This window comes from Cryptomeria japonica, unplaced genomic scaffold (genome assembly GCF_030272615.1).
Source record: "Cryptomeria japonica unplaced genomic scaffold, Sugi_1.0 HiC_scaffold_255, whole genome shotgun sequence".
In the NCBI taxonomy this organism is placed as follows: Eukaryota; Viridiplantae; Streptophyta; class Pinopsida; order Cupressales; family Cupressaceae; genus Cryptomeria; species Cryptomeria japonica.
In genome coordinates this window covers 217,501-223,308 of record NW_026729077.1, presented here as the reverse complement: position 1 = coordinate 223,308, position 5,808 = coordinate 217,501, and the positions used below count along the sequence as shown (strand labels likewise).

At 63.2% G+C, this 5,808-nt stretch overlaps 1 non-coding gene across 1 annotated transcript; it reads left to right on the top strand.

Annotated features, from left to right (window-relative positions):
- Positions 1-3,695: 3,695 nt before the first annotated feature.
- Positions 3,696-3,814, top strand: LOC131869648 (5S ribosomal RNA). The gene has a single exon (XR_009368030.1). It is a non-coding gene; the product is annotated as a 5S ribosomal RNA (ribosomal RNA).
- Positions 3,815-5,808: the final 1,994 nt, after the last annotated feature.

Below are 5,808 nucleotides of genomic sequence, written 5' to 3'. Positions count from 1 at the left end.
CACTTCGGAGCGCTCCTTGGTGCGCACCAGGGCGCGCAACCCAGCCGAGGTGCCCACCCCGGCGAAGGTGCACGCGAGGTGCGCACCCGGGGCAAACCGGGCTCCGACTTCGTGCACGCCATGGTGCCCACCGCGGCGAAGGTGCGCACCCGGGGCAAACCGGGCTAGGACTTCGTGCACGCCGCACCTTGGAGCACACTTCGGAGCGCTCCTTGGTGCGCACCATGGTGCCCACCAGGCCGCGCAACCCAGCCAAGGTGTGCGCACCAAGGTGCACGCGAGGTGCGCACCCGGGGCAAACCGGGGTCCGGCTTCGTGCACGCCGCACCTTGGAGCACACATCGGGGCGCTCCCGGGTTCGCACCGGCGTTGCGCACCGTGGTGGGCACCTCGGAGCGCACCGTGGTGGGCACCTCGGAGCACACCAAGGTGGGCAGCGAGGTGCGCACCTTTGATGCGATGCCTTCACTAATTTCCATAAAAGGCAAAAGAAAACGAGATTTTAAAATTTCCGTTTTGAAAGATAGTGAGAAAAAGGGAATGCTGGTGCCATCTTGAGCCCGCCCTGGTGCGCAGCCCAGCCAAGGTGTGCGCACCAAGGTGCCCACCCTGGCGAAGGTGCGCGCCCGGGCAATTAACCCAACTTCCAACTTCGCGCGCGCCAGGGTGGGAGCGCACCCAACAACCGGGCCTGGGAAGAGCCAATGCGAGAAACCCCACCAAACGCTCTGACAAAAAAAGAGGGGGCGCTCCAGTAACCCCGCTTCGGAGCGCACCCTGGGCAAACCCAGCCAGGGTGCCCACCCCGGCCAAGGTGCAGGCGAGGTGCGCACCCGGGGCAAACCGGGCTCCGACAACGTGCACGCCGCACCTTGGAGCACACTTCGTAGCGCTCCCGGGTGCGCACCTCAGAGCACACCAAGGTGGGCAGCGAGGTGCGCACCTTTGATGCGCTGCCTTCACTAATTTCCAGAAAAGGCAAAAAAAAGAGGAGATTTTAAAATTTCCGTTTTGAAAGATAGTGAAAAAAACGGAACGCGGGTGCCATCTTGAGCCCGCCCGGGTGCACAGCCCAGGTAAGGTGCCCACCCTGGCAAAGGTGCGCACCCGGGCAATTAACCCTACTTCCGACTTCGTGCGCGCCAGGGTGGCAACCGGGCCTGGGAAGAGCCAATGCGAGAAACCCCACCAAACGCTCCGACAAAAAAAGAGGCGGCGCTCCAATAACCCCGCTTCGGAGCGCAGCCGGGGCAAACCCAGCCAAGGTGCCCACCCCGACGAAGGTGCACGCGAGGTGCGCACCCGGGGCAAACCGGGCTCCGACAACGTGCACGCAGCACCTTGGAGCACACTTCGAAGCACTCCCGGGTGCCCACCGGCGTTGCGCACCGTGGTGGGCAGCGAGGTGCGCACCTTTGATGCGCTGCCTTCACTAATTTCCAGAAAAGGCAAAAAAAAATGAGATTTTAAAATTTCCGTTTTGAAAGATAGTGAAAAAAACGGAACGCGGGTGCCATCTTGAGCCCGCCCTGGTGCGCAGCCCAGGCAAGGCATGCGCACCAAGGTGCCCACCCGCGGTGCACGCCCGGGGCAAACCGGGCTCCGACTTCGTGCAGGCCGCACCTTGGAGCACACTTCGGAGCGCTCCTTGGTGCGCACCATGGTGCCCACCAGGGCGCACCCGGGGCAAACCGGGCTCCGACTTCGTGCACGCCGCACCTTGGAGCACACATCGGAGCGCTCCCAGGTTCGCACCAGCGTTGCGCACCTTTGATGCGCTGCCTTCACTAATTTCCAGAAAAGGCAAAAAAAAACGATATTTTAAAATTTCCGTTCTGAAAGATAGTGAAAAAAACGGAACGCGGGTGCCATCTTGAGCCCTTCCTGGTGCGCAGCCCAGGCAAGTTGTGCGCACCAAGGTGCCCACCCTGGCGGAGGTGCGCGCCCGGGGCAAACCGGGCTCCGACTTCGTGCACTGCATGGTGCCCACCAAGGCGCGCAACCCAGCCAAGGTGCCCACCGCAGCGAAGGTGCACGCGAGGTGCGCACCCGAGGTGCACACCCGGGGCAAACCGAGCTCCGACTTCGTGCACGCCGCACCTTGGAGCACACTTCAGAGCGCTCCTTGGTGCGCACCAGGGCGCGCAACCCAGCCAAGGTGCTCACCCCGGCGAAGGTGCACGCGAGGTGCGCACCCGGGGCAAGCCGGGCTCGGACTTCGTGCACGCCGCACCTTGGAGCACACATCGGAGCGCTCCCGGGTTCGCACCAGCATTGCGCACCTTTGATGCGCTGCCTTCACTAATTTCCAGAAAAGGCAAAAAAAAAAAAAAAACGAGATTTTAAAATTTCCGTTTTGAAAGATAGTGAAAAAAACGGAACGCGGGTGCCATCTTGAGCCCGCCCTGGTGTGCAGCCCAGGCAAGTTGTGCGCACCAAGGCACCCACCCTGGCCAAGGTGGGTCACGGGGTGGGTCCTAGGGTGGGTAACGGGGTGGGTACTAAGGTGCGTGCCAAGGTGGGTCATGGGGTGGGTGCCAAGGTGGGCACCAGGGTGGGTGTGCACCAACCCTAGCCAGGGTAGGTCACGGGGTGGTTGTCGGGGTGGGCGTCAAGGAGCCAAGGTGGGTGGCAAGTAGCCAAGTTGCGTGCCAAGGTGGGTGTCGGGGTGGGTGCCAAGGATCCAAGGTGGGTGCCAAGGAACCAAGGTGGGTGTCTGGGTGGGTGCCGAGGTGGGAGCCAGGGTGGGTCCCAAGGTGAGTGCAAAGGTGGGTGCCAGGGTCAAGGTGAGTGCCAATGTGGGTTCCAAGGTGCCAGGGTCAGGGTGAGTGCCAATGTGGGTTCAAAGGTGCTAAGTTGGGTGCGAGGTTGGGTGCGAGGGTGGGTGGGTGCCAAGGTGTGCTAGGTGGAAGCCCGGGTGGGTCGGCATCCCATGGGTGTCGAGTTGGGTGCCTGATGGGTGCTTCTTGTCAAGTTTTAGTCGTCGGGACTCATTTCGAGCCTTAGAGGTCGTTTCTTGTCCGGTTGCCCTGTCTTCGACCTGGGAACCCAATTTTGGTCCTCGGGTCCCATTTTTTTTTGTCTCGCATCCCACTTTTGGCCTGTGGCCTTTTCGGGGTCGATTCTCGTTTTGGGCATCAGAGCATGTTTCTTCTCCTAAAACCCAATATTTGTTTATTAAGTCTCGGAACACATTTTTGTTCTCGTGGACCCATCATGGGTCTTGGAACGCATTTGTGGTCCTTGGGTCCCATTTTGCATCCCGAAACTTGTGTTTTGGTGCTTGATCCCTATTTTGGGTGCCCACCTTGCACCAAGTGCGCACCCGGGGCAAACCGAGCGCCTTGGTGCACCGGGGCAAGATCGAGCGTGCACCCGAGGCGCCCCGAACATGCACCAAGGTGCACTCGGCCCACATGTGAGCGCAGGTCGTTGCGCCCGAGGTGGTGTGTGGGCACCGCGTTGCAGACGGGACACTGCACGCACACGACGCCCCGTCCAGGTGCACGCACGTAGGCCGGGCCGGGTGCACACCCGACGCCCTAGCAAGGTGCGCGCACCCGGGCAGGGCTCACACTTGGCGAACGGGGCGCACTTCGCGAGGGAGGGTGTGCACCTCGACGGGGGTGGGTGGCCGGGGTGGATTCGCACGTGGGTCGCGGTTTGCTAAGTACACACTGCGACAAGCTCATAACGGGTGCGATCATACCAGCGTTAGTGCACCGGATCCCATCAGAACTCCGCAGTTAAGCGCGCTTGGGCCGGAGTAGTACTGGGATGGGTGACCTCCCGGGAAGTCCCGGTGTTGCACCCTTTTTTAGTTTTTCGCCGGGCGTCGCAATGCTATTTGAATAAACCTTTTGCCCGTTTGCGTTCTCGTCGGGGCCGGGCCGGGCCGGGGTGCGCTGCCCGCACTACCGCGCGCGCGGGGGCGACACCGAGCGCGCACCCGAGGCGCCCCGAGCACACAGGCCACGGTGCAACCCGGGCGTTGTGCGCGCACCCCGGTGCGCCCGAGGTGCTGCGCGCGCACCCAGGTGAAATCGGTGTGCACCTCGGCCAGTGCGCGCTCGGTCGAGTCGCGCACGTTGGCCAAGGTGCACGGTGATGTTTCTTACTCTAAGGTTCCGCACCAGACGCCCGGGACAGGTGAGCGAAGCTGGGCGGGGCCGGGTGCGCGGCCGGGGCAGGTGCACGCAGCTAGAGAGAGCTTTGGAGCACACCAGAGGTGCGCACCTTGGAGCACACTTCGGAGCGCACCAATGATGCGCTCCATTCAAAAGTTTCCTGAAAAGGCAAAAAAAGTTGAGATTATAGAATTTCCCACTTGAGAGATTGTAAAAAAAAAAAATTTAAAATGAAGGAAACGCGGGTGCCAAGGTGTGCGCGCCCGGGTGCGCAGCCCAGCCAAGGTGTGCGCACCAAGGCGCCCACCCTGGCGAAGGTGCACGCAAGGTGCGCACCCGAGGCAAACCGGACAATTAACCCAACTTTCGACTTCGCGCGCACCTGCGCACCTTGGAGCGCACTTCGGAGCGCTCCTTGGTGCGCACCAATCTTGGGCACCTCGGAGTGCACCATGGCGCCCACCAAGGTGCGCACCCGGGGCAAACCGAGCTCCGACTTCGTGCGCACCTTGGAGCGCACGAAAGGTGCGCACCATGGCGCCCACCAAGGTGCGCAGCCCAGCCAAGGCGTGCGCATCAAGGTGCGCACCCTGGCGAAGGTGCGCACCCGGGGCAAACCGAGCTCCGACTTCGTGCGCACCTTGGAGCGCACAAAGGGTGCGCAACCCAGCCAAGGTGTGCGCACCCCGGGCAAACCGAGCTCCGAATCGTGCGCACCTTGGAGCACACTTCGGAGCCCTCCTTGGTGCGCACCGATGAGCGCACCCGGGGAAAACAATGCAATTAACCCGACTTTCGACTTCGTGGGCACCTCGGAGCGCTCTCGGGTTCGCACCTCGGAGCACACCGAGGTGCGCACCTTTGATGCGCTGCCTTCACCAATTTCCAGAAAAGGCAAGAAAACATTGAGAAGGTGTGCGCACCGAGGTGCCCACCCTGGCGAAGGTGCACGCGAGGTGCGCACCCGGGGCAAACCGGGCTCCGACTTCGTGCACGCCATGCTGCGCACCTTGGAGGGCCATGGTGCGCACCTTGGAGCACACTTCGGAGCGCTCAATGGTGCCCAACCCAGCCAAGGTGCCCACCGCGGCGAAGGTGCACGCGAGGTGCGCACCCGGGGCAAACCGGGCTCCGACTTCGTGCACGCCGCACCTTGGAGCACACTTCGGAGCGCTCCTTGGTGCGCACCAGGGCGCGCAACCCAGCCGAGGTGCCCACCCCGGCGAAGGTGCACGCGGGGTGCGCACCCGGGGCAAACCGGGCTCCGACTTCGTGCACGCCATGGTGCCCACCGCGCCAAGGTGCACGCGAGGTGCGCACCCGGGGCAAACCGGGCTCCGACTTCGTGCACGCCGCACCTTGGAGCACACTTCGGAGCGCTCCTTGGTGCGCACCAGGGCGCGCAACCCAGCCGAGGTGCCCACCCCGGCGAAGGTGCACGCGAGGTGCGCACCCGGGGCAAACCGGGCTCCGACTTCGTGCACGCCATGGTGCCCACCGCGGCGAAGGTGCACGCGAGGTGCGCACCCGGGGCAAACCGGGCTCCGACTTCGTGCACGCCGCACCTTGGAGCACACTTCGGAGCGCTCCTTGGTGCGCACCATGGTGCCCACCAGGGCGCGCAACCCCACCAAACGCTCGGACAAAAAAAGAGGGGCCGCTCCAATAACCCCACTTCGGA